Genomic DNA, 21,594 nt, shown 5'->3' on the forward strand with positions numbered 1-21,594 from the left:
CTTATATCTGGAAGAAATGAAATGGGTACATCAAAGTTCCATCTGCTGGCCCATTGCTCATTCAGCCTTGTTCACAACAGCTGAGGCCCAGAATTCACCTGTCTGTCTCTCACAGGATGCTGGGATGATCCACAGTGGAATATTATATACCCCTAAAAAGAAGGCATTTATGTAATCTGGGAAATAACAGTTGAATCTGGAGCACATTCAAGTCATGAGAAATCAGTAGGCACAGAAAGCTAAATAACATGTGATCTTATTGCCATGTAAAATTTAGAAAGAGGAGGAGGAAGGAAGGAAGGAAGAAATTCTTAAAATAGAACAGTGGTTGCAGGGTACTGGGGAGATATTGACCAATGCAAGATTTCAATTAGATAGAAAAGTAAGTTCAGATCTATTGTCCAAGAAGGGAATCGTAGTTAATAATAAAAGTGGTATATTTTGAAACCTGCTAAGAGAGATTTTTATGTCTTCCCCCACCCTAAAACTAACTGTATGGGACAATGCATGTTAATGAACTCGCTTTAGGACACTCTACGATGAATACAAATTTCAAAACAGCACTAAATAGAACCCGTTTTTATTCGTCAGTTAAACAAATGTTCTGAAAACAGCTCCTCCGCTTTGGAGTTGCGGGCTGATTCTGTGTGAGGGTGTTTGGCTCTGTGCTTCAGTTGGCTGGAGTCCCATTGCTGTAATCTGTCCCCTCAAAGTTGTCACCTTTTAAAGTTGGAAATCAGATTGGCTAGTGTGAGGTAGGAAAGAGGGAAGAAGATCAAAGGATTACATGAGGTATGGTCAGGCTGAGAGGGGACACTGAGAACCAGGGACCTGTGTGGCAAGAATGCTCTCTCTGGGGCTTGGGTCAAGCGGCTACTTGGAGGAGATAGCCACAGGACCAGGGTGCTGCGTGCGCATGCGTCAGGCTTCACGGGTCTTTGTCCTCCTTCATGTTAGGGGTTCCTGGCCCTCATCACTCACCAGTGAAAGAAAATGGCTCACTAGTGGTATGTGCTGTACCTGGTTCTCAAGTTAGTGGAACCAACCTTACATTTTAACATTGTCATTGGGATACTTGGCAGAGGGCTCACACGCTCCCCTCTTACGCACAGTTTAGATGTCAGACTAAGGTCACCAGGACTCAGTCTGGCTTGGTTTCCTTTAATCTCTGACACGTCTGTCTAGTGTCTAGACAAACCAGAAGGAGTAAGGGACCCACTCAGACCCTTTCATGGCCCTGCAGCACAGCTCTAGGTAGAGAGACCAAGTGAATGTTCTATCAAGTTCCTCAAGTATCTGATGAGGGTTTTGCTTGATGGTCTTCAGAACATTCGGTTGCATGAACTCCTCAACTGTCTATTTCGTTCTGGCCCCCTTAGAGGGCAGGGATGACACAAGATTGGAAGGAAGGAGAGAACAAAAGCTCCTGGAGTCAGACTGTGGCCCTTCTCTGGTTCTCTCTCTTTGTCTTTTGTCTTATAGAGGGAGCTACTGGTCTGTATGTAGCTGTGCAGACGGCTGGGAGCTGGGCTAGCCCTCCAGCTGGGCTGACTTAACCCCGGGAGTGTGTTTGTGTTTGCTTTTGACAGCCAAGACAGGGAGAAGAGAAGCTGTTTCCAGCAGGATGAGTCTCCCCGCCTTTCCTCCAACAGCAGCTGGTGGAATGTCTAGGCTGTCCTGCTGCCGTGCACTGAGTGAAGTTTGGATGAGGGACAGATGTAGTCTCAAGCAAGGAATCCCAGCACTTCTTCCGGAGCATGCGCAGTCACTGCCTACCCCCAGGACACAGGACTCTCCAGCGTAGTGCTCACATAGCTGCCTTTCTTCAGGAGGCAGATATCAACCTCCACGACCCAAGAAGTGAGCAAGTAGCATGGGGTAGTTTATGCCCATTTTCTAGATGAGGTCATAGAAGTATGGGAAGGTGGCCAGTGTTCTTAGATTTAAATATATTGTTTAAAAGACACGGGTCAAATCAATTGTCTAAAGGGGAATCATCTGGAAACAGTGTTTCTTTTGTGAGTGTGTATGTGTGTTTGTGTTCCTGTGCATGCTCTGGTATGTGTGAGCCAGAGGCTGATACTGGTTCCCAGTTTCTTCCCACCAGTCTCTTCCTGAACCTGGAGCTTACCCATTGGGCGGGGCTTACCCAATGGGTGACACTGGCTGACTGGCATGCCCCAGGGATCTTCCTGTCTCTGCTTTGGCGGCACTAGGATTATAACACTACCTTTTTCCACGGATGCCGAGGATCCAACTCAGGTCCTGACCTGTATGTAGCCAGCATTTTACTGATTGAGCCACCTCCCCGGGCCCTGGGAATAGATGTTTCTAACGTACTCCATTGTGATACTGCGGTACTGTTCTGTGACCCATTGCTTGTTTGTTTTTTGAAAAACCAGAACATCTAAGTATTTAAGGAATGTGTGAAACACATATTAGATCATGCTTCTTGCATATATATGAAACACATACTAGATCATGCTTCTTGCGTAATGGCTTAGCACACAAACCAAGATACCTGGTTATCAAGATACGGGTAGGGAATACATACTGGTGGTTTAGACACCACGGCATAACATAAATCGGACGCACAGCTTTGGTGTTCAGTAGAATTAGTTAGTTAGGCTTTTTCATAGCTGTTACTAGTCTTTATCAGATAGTAAAGGTTGGAGAACGTCTCTGAAGCATCCATATTTCAGTAGTGTTTATCACAGAAGGGGATTCCCAGCTTATTCTTATTTTAGCCCACTAAAGCCCACACACAGTGTGGTGCGCATGCGTGTGTGAGTGCGCATGCGCGTGTTTTGTCTATCCAGTGATACTCTAGCTATACTTCTGTTATCTATTTCCTGTTGTTATCTGAGGGGAGCTGGCCGGAACAGCCTCATCCACGTGCTGCTGCTCACAAACCTCTCACCAACCAACAGTGACTCACACATCTGTGTGGAAAGAGCTGTTGCCCTCAGCTGCAGGAGTTTATGTCTTTCTCTCCTCCAGATGATTACCCCAAAGTATGTAATAGTCATCTAATGGAGAGCAGGTGGAGGAAGAAATGCGGTCATTTTGAACAAAGGGAATAGATGTAAATTGCAGCATGAAGGATTTAGGTTAGACATTCACATACGAGGACAATTCTCTCCGGCTGGTAAGAGCAGTAAAACACCGGGACACGGGATCAAAGCTGAACTGTGGCACATTTGGGGGACATTTGAAAGAAAGGGGCAGGTGGTTTGATTTCATGTCTTCAGTACAGGTTCCTCTCTGCCAGTTCTGAGGCGTTTGTGGTCATTTCCAGTTCTGTGTCACCCAAGATGAATTCTGAGCTCTATTGATGAGGGACCCTGTCAAACAGCCACAAGAATGAGTGAGAGAGATAGAGAAAGAGATAGATATAGATAGATAGATAGATAGATAGATAGATAGATAGATGATAGTTTTGTTTCAGATCAGTCTTGGCGACACTAAAATGGCAGTTTTGGTATGGGGAGATGTGTGTAATATTTAATATTAGACTTGCATGTCTGGTGACAGAAATGATCATATACATGCATACACTTGGTATATGTGCGAGAGTGTGCCCTATGTGTGCATGTGCAAGTGCGCACACGTGCGTGTGTTAGAATTTCTCACTGCTCAGGGGTTCAAATCTTAGGCTGTGCTGGCTGGTGAGCTCTAGGCATCTGTCTTTGCATATTTCACCATTGCTGGGATTTCAAGCATGCCACCATATCTGGATTTTATATTTATATTTGTGTGTGTGTTGGGGATTAAACTTCAGTCATGCTTGTAAGGCGAGCACATGCCTGACTGAGCCATCTCCTCAGCTGGTAGAAACTGTCATTGTCAAAGGTTTGAAACACTCAGTGGGTCACCAGCACTAAGCGAGGGTCAAGAGGCCGATCTTGCACTCTTTCTTCTGAGTTTTGAATCTTCCAACTTGTTGGTGTCTGGAATTGGAATGGGGTCTAGAGAGCCAACAGTCACCAACTCTCCTCACTAGGCATGAGTTGGATAGTGGATGCCCACGCATGGATCTTAAATTGCCACACCCCTGTCCTTTGAGCCCCAAAACATTTGGAAACTTCTTTCTCCAGAGAGAGTGGCCATGTCTAAAGGGAATGGAGGATAAACTTGACCAGCTTTTCAGAGGACCCTGAGAGTAAACTGCTAGGTGATTAAAGGTAACTTTCTATAAACAGCGTCATACGATTGATCACACGTGCACACACACACACACACACACACACACACACATGCATGCACATACATACACATACATATACACAAAACATACACACAAACACACATACATGAACATAAACACATGTGTACATACATGTACACATATATGCATACACACATAGAGGTGAGAAACAGGCATTTGATTTTCTAATGAATATTTATTTTCTGTGTCTGTTTAGGTGGGGTCAGTGACAGTGTGTGCATGTGAAATTCACAGCCATCAAATGGAAGCCGGAGGCATTCTCCATGCTTAGGGAAGTCAGGGTACCCTTACACCTGTGAGCGAATGGCCAGCTTTGAAAGCTGGAATGAAGGAGAAAGCAGACGTGGGACTGTTAGGGATGGGGTGTACCATCCTGGGATCCATGTATTTTCTATTGGAATTTATACCCCTATTCCAGAATCGACTTCTTCTCCTGGGGTATATCAGTCAGTCAGTCAGTCAGTCAGTCAGTCAGATGACAGAAAGACAGACAGACGCATGTGAGAAACTACATTTGGTGGTGATGGTGCTGTTGAGTTTTAAATCCAAGATCCTGAAAGTGATGGTTTCTTAGTCCACAAAGTCCCCAGCAGTTTTCATTACATTTAAAAGTTTTGCCAATCCAAAGTCTCCCAGGGCTGGGGACATGTGCTGGAATTCTTGTCTAACATTCACAAGGCCCTGGTCTGTCTTAATTTCTCTTTCTTTCTTTCTTTCTTTCTTTCTTTCTTTCTTTCTTTCTTTCTTCCTTCCTTCCTTCCTTCCTTCCTTCCTTCCTTCCTTCCTTTCTTTCTTTCTTTTCTCTCTTTCTCTTTCTTTCTCTCTTTCTCTTTTTTCTTTCTTCCTCCCTCCCTCCCTTTCTTCCTTCTCTCTCTCTCTCTCTCTCTCTCTCTCTCTCTCTCTCTCTCTCTCCCTCTCTCTCTCTCTCTTTTTTCCTTTCTACTGGACTCGGGTGATGGCTCAGTTGGTAAAGTATTTTCCCCACACACAGGAGGCCCTGAGCTCAGTTACTAAGAACTTAGGTTAGAAAAAGCCAGGCACGGTGGAGTGTGCTTGCAACGCTGGTGAGGTCTCCAGCTAGCTGGCCTTGCCTGTTCAGTGCACTTCAGTTTACAGAGAGACCCTGCCTCAGTAAACAAACTGGAAAGCACCTGAGGTTGACCTCTGGCTTTTATACACATGTGCACGCCCCATAAGACTCAACAAATAGAGTGTTATTGTAGCTATTTTATAAGAGATATTTGAATACCACAGGCATATGGACTCACTGATCTTAGAGCATGTGATTGCCTGCATGTTAAATTCAGCTCTGTGACCCCTTGTGTGCCAACTATTTGGGAACTTCTGCAGAAAACTAGCTGTTACCCCAAAGTCATCTCCTTGTAGAGCTGCAAAGGACTTGAGTCAGGCTGTTGGTGACTTTCACTGATGAGACCAGGAATCTACCAAAAATGAGAAACTTTGGAATATCTTTACAGAAACATGCCGCCTCATTTTGACCAAGCTATGTTTGGAGATATTCCTAGTACCTCACCACACTCCAGAATGACCTGTTCGTCACTGATGGCCCTTTAAAGTACAGACTGCTAGGAAGCTTACTTTGTTGAGATGGTCACGTGACAGTTTCTCTAACCTGGGTTCTGTTTCTGAGGTGACAAATTTGAGATGGCCATAGCAGCTTCACTGGAGAAATGAGCATGAAGATGCGAGAAGCGAGAGACCTTATTACTGCCTCGTGTCTCTTTGTTATAGCGCTTAGCTCCTCAAGCTACTGGGGAATGTGTAAAGCTTTCTGAACAAATAAACCCTGGCTCAGTGGAAATGGGATGAACAGCTGTAGTTGAGGCCTGAAAGATTGTTGAGAGTTCCAGGTCTGGTCCAAGCATTCCATGTTTGGTACCGGGCTTAAATGGAATAGTTTCTGGGACACTGGGGATGAGGTAAGTGTCCCAGGACCATGCTCCATTTTAACATGACAACTATTTGGAACAATTGATTTTCGTAAGGAAGTCTGGACAGGACTTGGGAGTCATCACTCAGAAAGACACAGGAGGAGGAACTTTGGAGGTTGCTTTGTTTTATAGAGGAGGGAGGGGAAGGGCAGATTCCAGGGAAGGATTCAAGTTGAAATGCAGATGCCTAAGAAACAGCTTAACAGGACCCAGAAGTAGAAAATTGAAGAAGATGACGGAGTTGAAAGGTACAACAGTATTTCAGATAAACCGTATGGATTCTTTCCAGTGCCGTGTTCACCACAGCAGGGGTCCAGCCTGCAGCTTGGAGTCTAATGTGTTCTCCAGCTGGCAGGAGATGCCAGATGTGTATATGGCTCATTATAGGCAGTGCTAAGGAGAGCCTGCCCATGCTCGCCATCCTACAGTGGCGACCAGCTCCAGCTTTTAGGAGGCTTGGGCCTCATGAGGGACATCGTCTAGTTTCAAACCAAGTGAGGTCTTTCTGTTGGGAGCTGTGGCAATTTTGGCCAAATAAAACAAAAACAGAAGCAAAGAAAGATACCGCTTCCAGGAGAAGTATCCGTGGAGAGTCTGCTTCAGATTAGGCTGGAATTGATAATAAAATGAGATAAAACTACAGCTAACCAACACATTGGAGTTGGGCAAAACAAACGAACAGAAGGTAAAGAGCCCTAGAAAAAGGACAAGAAAGAGAAACCTTCTCATTCCCACACTCAGGTATCACAGAAAAACACTGAGCTGGAAGCCATAGTAAATATGCAGAGGACCAATACAGAGCCATGCAGGTCTTGTGCATACTTAGGCTGGAGATTCTTTTGTCTTGAATGATGCAACTCTTAAAGCATGCAGGCTTAAAGGAAAATTAAGACGGTGATCATCCTTAGAGTGGACCCACTAGGAGCAAAGATCTAACTGAAGATCCACACGCTCCCTGTGTCTTTCTATTCGTTTTTCTTTGTCTTTACTGTTATTAGTATTTGGGGCTGTTATACAAAGACATCTAAATACTTGGGTTTTTAGCATCCTGTTTCTTTCCTCCACTTGGGTTAATACAGATATTAAGTCTAATAGTATCTACTTAGCATAAACAAGAAGATAAAAAATGATTTCTCTGATTGAAATGTTTGTTATTTAGCATTAAGCATCTTCCGACTCCCTTGCGTTTTCCATTTTAATCCACTCGGCGCTTGGTTGGGGGATTGCTAGATTAGTTTTAATCCCCTGTCTAATGGCAGAGTACTGGTGAGATTTATTACACAGGCAGGGCCTGGTTCTTGGAGTTAAGAGGGCTCACGTGAACTCTTCATGCATATTCAATTTGGGCAACCACTGGTTGTGTAGGGAAGGTTGGGGAGGGTTGGGGAGGCCTCCTCCATCTCAGAGTGCTTCTCCTCGGGCACACGGAGTGCCGACAGCATTTATTGCATTAATCGAAAGAAAATTGATTCCAAGTGTTTCTCTCTTTGGGGGTCAGATTAATGTTCTTCGAATCTGCTCCCCCCCATGCTCAGAATGTACTCTGCTGTCATTTCAGAGTGTTCTAGATGTTTTCTTTATTTCTTAGGAGGCCAGCTTGAAGAGAAAGATAAATACTTCACTGTATAAAGGGTTCTTTCCAAGGAAAATGAAAAAAAAAAAAAAAAAAAAAAAAGTTGAACAGCACCCAGACAGGGGAATAAATATTTTCAGACACCGCAGGAAAGCGAGAGAGATCTCTGTGTCTGAGGCACCCAATGTTGCCATTTACTCTCCATAGTGATTTTTTTAAAAAAGCGTTTGTTAGTTTGGATACTGTAGGTACACCGTTATTAGTTCAATGTTTTTTTGTGTGTCCTGTGATGTGAGGCATGTTGGTACAGAAACCCGTTGGGCAGGAATTCAGATGTTCATGATCTTGTTGAGAATCAGTACCCCTGAGCTTAAACCCACCTGCTGAGTGGAATTGGGGACCCAGGAAGCCCCGCCTCTCTTGCCTTTCCTAGCCGGACTTGAGAGGTGGGCTACTAAATAGTTCAGTAGACTCACATCAAAATTTAAAATCTGTGGCTGGGCAGTAATGGCGTATGGCTTTCATCCTAGCACTCAGGAGGCAGAGGCAGGTGGATCTCTGAGTATGAGGCCAGCCTGGTCTACAGAGAGATCCAGGATAGCTAGGGCTACACAGAGAAACCCTGTCTCAAAAAAAAAAAAAAAAAAAAAAAAAAAAAACCCTCCCCCAAACCAAGCAACCAAGCAACCAAGCAACCAACCAAAACCCCCCAAAACCTTGCAACACAAATTTTCCTTTTTGTGAGGTGCAAATCCAAAAGAACCCTTCCTCTTTCCTTCCCCTCCCCCACCTCTCTCTTTCCCTCCTCCCATCTTTCTTTCTTCTTGTTGCTATTAGACAGTCATACTATACAGCCCAATCTGGCTTGGAGCTCATTGTATAGCCCAGGCAGACTCCAAACTTGAAGCAATCCTCCTGCCTCTGCCTCCCAGATGATAAGATTAAGATTATAGGCATTTATTAACATGCCTGGAAGAGCATTCTTTAGTTTTTTTTTAAACAATATTTATTTTATGTATATGAGTACACTGTCACTGTCTTCAGACACACTAGAAGAAGATCCCATTACAGATGGTTGTGAGCCACCAAGTGGTTGCTGGGAATTGAACTCAGGACCTCTGGAAGAGCAGTCAGTGCTCTTAACCACTGAGCCATCTCTCCAGCTTGCATTCTTTAGTTTTTGAAGGGTATTTTTCTTCAGTCTTTAAATTTTGAGTTGGCTTCCAGATTTATATTTCATTCATTACATATGGCATCAGTTATGACTATAGGTAACACACTGGTAATATAATTGATTTTTTGAGGAAATAAATCATGCTCTTTTTACTTATGCAGTGACTTAAAAAGACACTCATCATGGCTACTGACATATACATATATTTATAAATATCTTATCACTATGAATAGGTGGACTCTGGTTTTACCAATTTGGAGCTCAGTTCCAGTAAGTTTTGATCCCCCTGAACAGCAGATATGAGTAAGCTGTTGGATCTAATACTCACAGAGATAGCTTTTAGCCCCAGGATCTTGTAATCAAGATAATACTAGACCCAGCACTACAGACTGAAAAGCTTTTGTTCCGGCAGCTCCACTCATTTAACTATGGGAGCATTTCCTTCATACTGAACAAGCCAAGAGTGTAACGACCGTCTTTTCATTTGTGTCCTGTAACCACCCATGTTTATGGTCCACGAGGATGGGGACAAGTCCATAGCTGCTGGCTCAGACAGGCAGGTCTGTCAGTGTCACAGCCAACAGAAAAACAAAGGACTAAATGGGTGCATCTATAAAGATGTCTGCGTTTCTTCAGGAGAAGTCGTCAGACAACTTTTTGAATGATAGTGGTTCCTCCTTATCCAACTGGGGACAACTTCCAAGATTGGCAGTGGAGCTCAAAACTACAAATAGTACCAAACCCGTGTAGACTTCTTTCCCATATATATTATGTACATGATATATGACATACAAATTATATAAAACATTATATATAAATTATATAAGTTATATTATATAAAACATATAACATAAATTATATAAAATATATTATATAAAATAAATATATAATATAAATAATAAATATATGTAATGATATATTCTAATATATTGTATTTCCATATATTAATATAATAGTCATGTTTGTAAAGATGTGATAAAGCTTAATATACATAGGTACTACATGAGACTAACATTCTAGAATTTTCCCTCTCATAGTTTCATGCTGTGGTTGCCCCTGATAATTACAAGTGTAGAAAGACAGACTGTGGTGAAGGCGCTTGGGATGACTGCTCTGTGCACTTAGTCTATGTGATCTTTTACACATTAGCAAGTCTAACCCATGGTCATGTGAAAGACAGGGGCGTTGGTGAGGACTTAGAATCCAGTGGTCCAAATGTGATATAGTGTATTTCCTCAATATGTATGTGTGATAATAAACTCATTATATATCATATGTCAAAGGGCAGATATAAGGAAAATTATAGATAGTCACTAGGGAAAGGGTATGCAAATTGGAGATTTTAGGTATTTAGTTAATAATTTTAGATGACTCTGTTTAAATAAATACATGATAAATACTTCCGTGCTTTTCAGATTAAGATATCTATGGACTGCCTGGGAATTTTAGTAAATGAGAACTCTTATCTTGTGAAGGAGACCCGAATTCTTCCTTTTAAACAGATTCCCAAATGATGTGAGAGGCACTTGGCCCGAAGACTACTATTTGAATCGTAAGGCTGTAGCCAAACTATCACTGGAAGTTGATAAATGCATTGGTTAAAATCAGCAACAATTTTGCCAGTATTTCAGTGCCAACAGAGGCACACTTCCTCCTTAAGAAATCATGCAAACATTTTACATTAGTCGTTCTGTTCTTCCTGTCAATTTTACAAAAGAAGTGTAAGGGCAGAAAAGTTCAGTTTGTCTCACTGTTTAAAGGGACTGAGGTCCACCATGGTGGGGAAGGCAGGTTGACCGGAAGCTGTGTGGTAGGAGTGTGCAGCAGGGGTACCACTTCCCTTTACAAAGAAGAACAGGAAGCGGAGGGTAGATAGGAAACTAAGCACAGTATTCTATCCTTTCTACAACAAAGTAAATGCCTGTTGTTCATCATGATCTCTGTGAGGGTAGGGCCTATGCCCCACATTACTGCCTAAGGAATCTTAGCGAGTTCACAATCTTTGGGAGACCTCATGAGCACGTATCTACTACCTCATAGAGAGGACAATAATGTAGTCGAAATGGCTATGGGTGTAGCTAATTATTTTTAATCACGAAACATGTCTTCATGTTAAAGAATATGAGACAATGTATGTGTATAACCTATATACACATAATATGATGAACATGTGCCTGTTGTACACACATATGCACATACATAAACACATATCTATTCACATACATGAACACACATACACACACATATCCACTCATGTACACACACATGTGCACAAACATACCCATGCACATATACATACACCCATGCACACATCCATACATACATAAACACACACATACACACATACCCACATACATATCCACTCATGTACACACTCATGCACACAAACACACCCACACACATACATATACATACACCCATATACACACCCATACACACACATACACACACACCACCACACACATGTACACACGTGCATACACACAAACACACCCACACACATATGTATACATACACACATATACATACACCCCATATAGACACACACATACACCCCCTACACATATACACACATGCACACACACATATACACACACCCCACACATACACACATATATACTCCCTGCACATACACACATATGCACATACCCACACACATGTGCACACACAAATGTACACACACACATCCACACACATACATATATATATACACACACACATACACACACACACATACATACACCTCACTTCCAACCCCAAGGGCAAGCTGGGTTGGGATGAGAGGAGGCCAGGGTACAGGCAGCATATTTAAAGAGGGAATTTGGGGGGAGTTGTTTCTCTTCCTCTACCATGTGGTCCCGAGATCATCAGGCTTGGTGGAAAGCTTCTTTATCTACTCAGTCATCTCATTAGCCTGTCTGCTTTCCTTCCTTCTTCCTCTGCCCCTTCCTCTCTCCCTCTCTCCCTCCCTCCTTCTCCTTTTTCTTTATTTCTGGGTTGTGTGTACGATGTGCCTTCTAATGAAGGCAGAAGAGGGCGTTGAATGTTCCTGTCATTCTCTGACTTGTTCCCTTGACTCGTGGTCTCTTGTTGAACTCAGAGCGCATGTTTTTTGGCTGGACCAGCATGGAGCAGTAGAAATCATCCTGACTCTGCTCCTCTCAGTGCTGAGATTACAGGCCGACATGGGACTGTCTCCTGCATTTATGTTGGTGTTATCTGATCTCTGCTCGGTCCTCACGCTTGTAAAACAAGTGCATTCAATCGCTGAGCCATCTCCCTAACCCAGGATGCTCTTATTTCTGTAGCTATGAGGTACCTTTATCCGGGGGCTTGTAGTTTTATGCTAAAGTCTCGTCTTTCCTTGCTTCGTGCCTTCCCTTGCTTGTCCTAGTCTCTGTGTAGTAATAGGGGCGGCTCAGCTGGAGCTGCATCCATGCTCCCGCCGTCCCTCTTTGCTGCCTCTTGCTTTGGACCGAGCTAAAGGTTTTTGGTAGAGTCTGAGGTCCCGAGTCCACAGAGACTCTCCCACTGACTTATGAGATCAATAAGCCTCAGAACATGCCCATTCAGAATATAGTTGTTGTGAATTAAGGTTTCCCTCGGGGCTTTTGAGTAGCCGTAATGCAAAAAGAGCAGTCGTGTAGTTTCTTTGAAAGCCTTACTTGTAAAAACTAATGGTTGCAACTGTAAAGGGATCTATAAAGTTTATCTTAATTTTTTTGCATTTATTTATTTTGTTATTTGTGTGATAGTGTCCGGGATAGCTGCGACAGCGGCAGCAGCAGTGGCAGCAGTGACTTTGTGCGCATGCGTGTGTGTGCAAAACTGCCCGACTGGAGGTCAGAGGACAACCTGTGAGAGTTTGTGCTCTCTGTCCACCATGTGGGCTTCAGGGATTGAGCCCACCCACAGGTCATCAGGCTGAGTCATGTTGATGGTTCAGAGTTTATCTTGACTTTACATATTGTATCTCTGCTTTTGTTTGGAATGTATCTGTACACGCTGTTGTCTCCTGCTCTAAAGAAAAGACTATCAGTGCTTTTCTGGACTGTGCTCACGACTCTTAATTCATTTTATTTCTACAGTACATGGCCTAGAACCTCTAGACCCCTGTTAAGTGGCAAATGAGACAGTGATTTGCTGGTGGAGGTAAGAAGAAGGCATTGGGTCCTCTGGAAGCAGAATTACAGGAAGGTTGTAAACCGCCATGTCGATGTTGGGAACCCAACTCTGGACTTTTGCAAGGGCGACAAGTGCTCTGATCCCATGAGTCATCTCTCCAGTTCCAAGAATATATTCTTAATGGAGAAACTGCTTTTAAGATTTAAATTTGATCCTAATACACACATACACACACAGGCACACATACATGCACGTGCACACACATGTGAACTCACACACATACACAAATGGCATACACTAAATTGTACTGGTTAATGAAAGAAGTGAGAAGTGTTAATAGGATTTTTAATCTTCTACTCACTTGTTTTTTTGTTCATGTCTACGTCCAATCAGAACAAAGCTAAACTCTTAATCCTGTTTTCTAGCTTCCCTTGTAATCCACAGAAAAGCCTTTCTGTGTATGTGATTCTAATTGCAGGAAGTTTTGATCACTGGTTGAGGTGGTGTCAGATAAACCGTAGTACAGGGGATGCTGTTCTTAAATTTTGTTCTTGTCTGTCGAGTTCCCCATTTTTCTCACGTACCCTAACCAGGCGGAGATAAGTTCCAGCCATTGTCAGCAGGAACCTGGTTAACCATTGGATGCTTCGAGGCTGAGACATGCTCTGAAGGGGAGATCCATGTTCCTTGCCTCGCTTTCATTCACCCTTGCTGTAGAATATATCCCCCCCCCCCCCATAAATGACAGTGTAGTCTTCATGCTACCAAGCTGCCTTCTCTCCACCAGGTTTTGATGAGGCAAGGGAACACACATACTTACTGACTTAAAAAATACTTTCTCTCCTGGAAATTAGGAGCCAGAATCCAGATGAAACAGGATGTGTATTCTTTAAGTAGGCAAATGTGGACCGAGCAGACTGAGTAGCCCCCACATCACCACCTCGACCTGCTGTAGGAATGGTGGATGAGATGTGTGGTTCCATAGAACAAGAACTTGGTGAGAAGCTGAGGAAAGCGGTGGAAGAGGGGACCACTGGGACCTCCAATAGCATCCCTCTTTCTCATGTTAGTCTCTTCTGAGGCTAATTCTGTACAAACTTTGGATCCCATGAAGGCAACCTCCCCCCATGGTCTCACAATGATTTTTTTCCCCCTCTTTGCAAAGACCATATGGGATCTCCAGCCGTGGTGTCAAATATGTTTGTTTGAATTCTAGTTCACGTGTCTTCTACATGCCTTGGAGCAAGTTGCTTAGCCACCACCTGCCTTCAGTTTCTGTGTCTGTAAAACAGGCCTGGTAGCTTGCATTGTGCCCAGTTCTTGTGAGGGTTTGTGCTCTGGACGATTTTCAAAAGTCATCTTCTGACTCGGCCAGCGTGCTGCTGACATTTCTTATCCTATGTCCCCTTATGTTTTGTTCCTGCTTGCCCAGTACTTGCCTATTTTCTCATTGGACCTCGAATTTCCTGACAGGGTGAGTCCTAACACACACACACACACACACACACACACACACACACACACACACACACACCACTTTGATCTACTGTGAAAGCCATAGAGTCTGTGCTCAATAATACTGCTTGGATGGATTAAATACACATTTTTTTGTCTCTTGTCTGAGAACACTAGGAGTGTCTAGAGTAGACATCATTTCTAAAATACGCTGGCCAAGCATAAACTCTAGGTGTTTCCTTGCCAGGAAGAACTCCCCTTAGGTGAAGCGTTCTACCCTTCAACAGGCCCTAAAGGTGCAATGTTGCTTTCCTCTCGGTTCTTCTAATCAGATCTCAAAAGGAAGCCCACTATGTACAACAGGCAGGTGGAGACTCTGGGACTAAGCAGGGATGAGATGCTCTGAGCACCGTATCCCATTTTCAGATTAGATGCATGGATTTCTCCACAGTCTTACTAGTTGGGAATGGCCATTCCTGCCTACCTCATGGTCTCTGGCCGCCAGTGAGACCAAGAGAGAAGTATCCTGGAGCCCAACAACAGTGCCCTATAAATCTGTGGCATTTTTAATAAAGATTAGATGAATAGGAGAATGCTGTGCAAGTAATTAATCTGTCTCACTCCCTCTTCTAGTCCCTTACTCAATACTTAACCAGTTTCCTTGGTTGTATGAATTGTAGCTTGGTTATTATTGACTTAACAGCTGATCCACATATAAGTGAATATATATCGTATTTGTCTTTCTGGGTCTGGGTTACCTCGCTCAGGATAATTTTCTCTCACTCGCTTACCTGAGAATTTTATGATTAATGGCTAATACTCCATTGTGTAAATGTACCACAATTTCTTTATCCATTCTCCTATTGAGGGACATCTAGGTTGTTTATGTATTTGGCCAATATGAACAGAGCAGCAATGGCCATGTTTAGGCAAGCATCTCTGTGATAGGATGAAGTGTCCTTTGGGTATATGTCCCAGACTACATAGCTGGATCTTGAGATAGAAAGACTTCCATCTTCCTGAGAAACAGCCACACTGATTTCCATAGTGGGTGTACAAATTCTCACTCCCACAAGCAATGGAGAAGTGTTCCCCTTATTCCACACCATCATCAGCATGAGCTGTCACTTATGTTATTGATCTTAGCCATTCTGACAGGTGTAAGATGAAATCTCAAAGTAGTTTTGATTTTCATTTCCCTGATGACTAAGGATGTTGAACATCTCTCTTTAAGTGTTTCTTAGCCATTTTGTGTTTCCTCTTTTGAGAATTCTGTTCAGGTCTGTACCTCATTTTTTAACCGGGTTCTTTTCTTGATATCTATTTTTTTGAGTTCTTTATATATTTTGGACACTAGCCCTCTATAAGATGTATCGTTGGTAAAAATCTTTTCCCATTCTGTAGGCTGCTGTGTTGCTCAGAAGACAGTGTCCTCCACCATGTGAAGCTTTTAAGTTTCAGGAGGTCCCATTTATTAATTACTGATTTAAGTGCCTGTGCCAATAGTGTTCTGCTCGGAAAGACTTTTCCTGGACCAGTGAGTGCAAGGCTTTGAGTCGTCATTTTGGTTCCACTGAGCAACATACTTGATTTTTATTTTTTGTGTGTGGTAATACCATGCTGTTTTTGTTACTTTAACTTTGTTGTACAAACTTGAAACTCCAGCAGTTCTTTTATCATTCAGGGTTGTTTTATGTATTGTTGTATGTGTGCATGTGTGTGTGTGTGGTGTGTGTAGTGTTCCCATATGAAGCTGAAATTAAATTTTTTTTTTAAAGATCTGTGAAGAATTGTTGGGCTTTTGATGAGGATTGCATTGAACCTGTAGATTGTTTTTGGTGGGACATAATTTTTACTGTTAATCGTACCGATCCATGAGCCTGGGGGAATCTTTTCATCTTCTGATATCTTCTTCAATGCCTTAGTTTTTTTTTTTTTTTTAATTATTCAAGTCTTTCACTTGCTTGGTTGGAGTAACTCTAAGATGTTTTGCATATTTGAGGCTATTGTCATAGTTGTTATTTTACCTGATTACTTTCTCAGTCCATTTGTCATTTGCCAATAGAAGAGCTACTTATCTTTGTGAGTTAATTTTATATCCAGCTACTTTGCTGAAAGTGTTTACTAGCTATAGGAGTTACTCCGTGACACTTTTAGGGTCACTTATGTGTACTTTCATGTTATCTTCAAATAATGATGCTTTGACTTATTTCTTTCCAGTCTGTATTCCCTTGATCTCTTTCAGATGTCTCATTGCTCTAGCTAAGACTCCTAATACTACACTGAATAGGAATGGAGAGAGTGGACAGCCTTGTTTTGTTCCTGATTTTAGTAGAATTGATTTGAGTTTCTCTCGTTTTAAGTTGCTGTTGGCTATGGGTTTGTTATAAACTGCCTTTAGTATGTTGAGGTATGCTTTTTGTATTCCCAATCACTCCATGACTTTTATCCTGAAGGGATGTTGGATTTTGTCAAAGGTCTTTTCTGCATCTAAGAAGATGATCATGTATTTTGTTTCCTTTTGCCTTTTAGTTTATTTATATGGTGAACTTTGTTGATTGATTTATATATGTTGGGATGATGTCTACACGATCATGGTGGGTAATATTTTGGTGTGTTCTTGGATTCGGTTTGCAAACATTTTATTGAGAATTTTTGCATCTCTGTTCATAAAGGAATTTGTCTGTAATTCTCTTTGTTTGCTTGGTCTTAGTGTGGTTTGGGTATCAGGGTAGGCATGGCCTCATAAAATGAATTTGGCAATGCTTCTTCTGCCTCTATTTTGTGGAATAATTTGAATACTATTGGCATTAACTCTTCTTTGAAAGTCTGGTAGAATTCTGTACTAAAACCATCTGGCCCTGTTTGTTTTGTTTTGTTTTTGCTTTTGTTTTTTCGGTTGGGATACTTTTACTTACTGATTCTATTTCACTAGGGGTTATGGGTCTATTTAAATTGTTTATCTGATCATGATTTAACTTAATAAGTGTTATGTATGAAGAAAATTATCTATTTCTTTTAGATTTTTCCAATTGGTTGAAATGCAAGTTTTTAAAGTACACCCTTATGATTCGCTGGTTCTCCTTGGTATCTGTTGCTATGTTCTACTTTTCACTTCTCATTTTCTTAATTTGGATATTCTCTCTGCCTTTTAGCTACTTCGGATAAGGTTTTGTCAATCTTATTGATTTTCTCAATGAACTAACTCTTTTGTTTCACTGATTCTTTTTATTGTACATTTCTAGCTGTTACTTTTGGGTATGATTTTTTTTCTTTTTGTTGTAGGGCTTTCATGCTGTTTAAGTTGCTGGTATGAGCTCTCTCTCTCTCTCTCGCTCTCTCGCTCTCTCTCTCTCTCTCTCTCCACTTAGTGCAATGAACTTGCCTCTTACAACTACCTTCATCACGTTCCTATAAGTTTACATATGTTGTATTTTCATTTTTATTCAACTCTAGAAAGTCTTTAATTTCTACCTTAATTTCCATCTTTATCCATTTTTTTATTCAGTAGTGAGTTGTTCAATTTCCATAAGTTTGTAAGCTTTCTGTTGATTCTGTTGGAGGTTAACACTCCAGCTTTAACCCATGATGGTCTGATAGGATGCATGCTATTCTTTTCATTTTCTTGTATCTGCTGAAACTTACTTTGTGTTCAAGTACTTCATCAACTGTGGAGAAAGTTCCATGAGGTGCCAAGAAGAAGGTATGTTCTTTTGTTTTGGGGAAGTGTGCTGTAAATCTGCTATGTCCATTTAGTTTGCAATGTCTGTTAGGTCCTTCATTTCTCTGTTTAGTTTTTGTCTGTATGATCTGTCTGTTGGTGGAGGGGGAACTGAAGACCCTCACTCTCAGTGTGTGAGAGTTAATACATGATTTGAGTGGTAGTAGTGTTTCTTTGTGGACTTAGATGCTTTGTGTTTGGGGAATGGATGTTGAGAATCGTAATGCCACCTTGGTGATTGTTTTTAGATTATTACTCATGTCCTTCCCATCTATTCTGTTAGTTTTGGTTTGCTCTATTTTGTCAGATATTAAAATGGCTACACCAGCTTGCTTCTTCGATTCATTTGCTTGAAATATCTTTTTCCATCCTTCCACTCTGAGGTGATGTCTATTTCTTGGAGAGAGCTGAAGGATAAATTCTGTTTTTGCATTTATTCTTTACTCTGTGTCTTTTTGTTGGGGAATTGGGACCATCAATGTTTAAAAGTTCTAATGAATTGTATTTATTGATTCCTATTATTTTGGTTGTTGTTGTGGTGGTTGTGGTGGTGGTGGTGGTGGTGTGTGTATGTATGTATGTGTGCATTTCCCCTCTTTTACAGGTCTGAGATTATTTATTCCTTGTGTTTTCTTGACTATGGTTAACCTTTTAAGGTTGAGTTTTTCTTCTAGCACCTTTTGTAGGGCTGGATTTGTAGATAGATATTGCTTAAATTTGGTTTTATTATGGAATGTCTTATTTTCTCTATCAACTGTGATTGAAAATTTGGCTGGATATAGTCTGGGCTGGCATCTGTGGTCTCTCAGAGTCTATAGAACATCTTTCCAGGCCCTTCTGGCCATTAGAATCTCCATTGAGAATCAAGTGCTATTCTAATAGGTCTGTCTTTATATGTTACTTGGTCTTTTTCCTTTGCAGCTTTTAATATGCTTTCTTTGTTCTGTACACTTAGTGTTTTGATTATTATGTGCCTAGGAGACTTTTCTTTTGGTTCAGTTTATTTGGTTCTATATGCTTCTTGTACCTTGATCGGTATCTCCCTAGGTTAGGGAAGTTTTCTTCTATTTTGTTGAAAATATTTTCTCTGCCTTTTACCTGTGTTTCGCCTCCTTCCTCTATTTCTATAATTCTTAGATTTTTTTCTTTTCATAGGGTCCCAGATTTCCTGGATGTTTTGTGCATGGGTATTTTTAGATATAACATTTTTCTTTGGTTGAGGTTTCTATATTTTTCTTGTATCTTCTATATATTTCTTGTATAGTATCTTCAATGCTTGGGACTTTTTTTTTTCATCAGATTTTATCCCCCTCCTGGTCTACCCTCTGACTGTTCCCCCATCCCATACCCCCTCCACACCCCCTATCTCCACAAGGATGTCCCCATCCCTGTCACCCCACCCTACCAGACCTCTCCACTCCCTGGGGCCTCCAGTTTCTTGAGGGTTAGGTGCATCTTCTCTGACTGAACCTAGACCTGGCAGTTCTCTGCTGTATATGTGTTGAGGACCTCATATCAGCTGGTGTATGCTGCCTGGCTGGTGGTCCAGTGTCTGAGAGATCTCGGGGGTTTAGGTTAATTGAGACTGCTGGTCCTCCTACAGGGATGCTCTCCTCCTCCTCAGCTTCTTCCAGCTTTTTCCTAATTTCAACCACAAGGGTCAGCAGCTTCTGTCTATTGGTTTTGTGTAAATATTTGCATCTGACTCTTTTAGCTGCTTGTTGGGTCTTTCGGAGGGCAGTCATGATAGGTTCTTTTGTGTGAGCACACCATAGCCTTAGTAATAGTGTGAGGCCTTGGCACCTCCCCTTGAGCTGGATCCCACTTTGGGCCTGTTACTGGACCTCCTATTCCTCAGGTTCTTCTCCATTTTGGTCCCTGCAGTTCTTTCAGATAGGAACAATTATGGGTCAGAGTTTTGACCTAAAATTTTCATTTCCAGATTTCCCCTAGTTTGGGTTGTATTTTATTTTATTTTATTTTATGTGAGTATACCTTTGCTGTCCTCAGACACACCAGAAGAGGACATCAGATCCTATTACAGATGGTTGTAAGCCACCATGTTGGTTGCTGGGAATTGAACTCAGGCCCTCTGGAAGAGCAGTTAGTTCTCTTAACTACTGAGCCATCTCTCGAGCCCCCTCCGTTGTCTTCTTTATTGATTCTATTTCTACTCTTTTCAGGTCTTAAACTCTTTTAGTCATTTCTTTCCACTGTTGTTTGTGTTTTCATAGATTTAAGGATCTTATTCATTTTTTTCTTTAAGGACCTCGATCATCTTCATAAGGCTATTTTAAGGTCTATTTTCTTATGTTTTAGGTGTGTTGCCATGCTCAGGGCCTGCTGTGGTAGGGTTACAAAGCTCTAGTGGAGATATATTGTCCTGGCTGTTATTGATTGTGTTTTTATGCTAGCATCTAGACATCTGAGTTTGGGAAGATTGTAATTCTAGTGCTGATGTCTGGTCTTGTTTTTTGGGGGATGGGTGTTTGATTCCTTGGTTTCTGTTGTTCACTTTGGGAGAGTATGGTGGCTGTGGGTTTCCTGGTAGGAAATGCTCCTGGGATCCTGGTGGATGTGGCCACTGGCAGTTCCAGATAAAACATGTTTCTAGATATTGGGAGATGATACTTAGGAATGAGGATGGGCTAGGAGAGCGAGGCAGAAGGGCTCACAGGAAGGAGGAAAGTAGGCGATTCCTTCAGAATCTGCATGTTATTCAGGTGGGAACAGGGGCAGGGAGTGTGGAGAGGCTACAGAAGAAGAGCTTGTGACTGGACTGGGAGATTGGACTTGAAGGAATGGAGGGAGAGGTGAGAATTTGCAGTTGGTCTGTATGCTCCCCTGGCTGGAGTGTCCTGTTGGATACTAGTGATTGTCTGCTGCGTTAGGGGCTGGGATAAAGCAATGAGTGGAGGGAGGGTAATTTGGAAGGAAGATCTGTGTCCATTGGTGATGGAGGCAGGGGAAAGGGGACTGCAGTAAGTGGTCTGATGCAGAGCTGGGGATGAGACTGGGGGATTGAATTAGGAGGAATAGAGACCCTCGGGTTCACAGACAGGCATGGTGTTTGGTTTCTTGTATTTTTCTTTTGCTTCCTGCATTTTAGAGAGGAAAGTGTGAGAACTAGTGATTCAAGCAATGTCAATGGGCACAGATGAAAAGAAGTCAAAAAAAAAAAAAAAAAAAAAAAAAAAAAAAAGACTCCCTCCTTTAGCCAAAGGAACAGGCATGAAGTTTTACAAGGCAAGTCAATTTTCTAGAACTGCTACAATAAAGCACTGGAGACCAAGTGGCCTGTACAAATCTGTTATCTTGGTGTTTGGGGTCTGGAACTCCAAAAACCACTCTGTCAGAGAGCTGGTT

The sequence above is a fragment of the Arvicanthis niloticus genome, chromosome 18 (genome assembly GCF_011762505.2).
Source record: "Arvicanthis niloticus isolate mArvNil1 chromosome 18, mArvNil1.pat.X, whole genome shotgun sequence".
NCBI classification, from domain to species: domain Eukaryota; kingdom Metazoa; phylum Chordata; class Mammalia; order Rodentia; family Muridae; genus Arvicanthis; species Arvicanthis niloticus.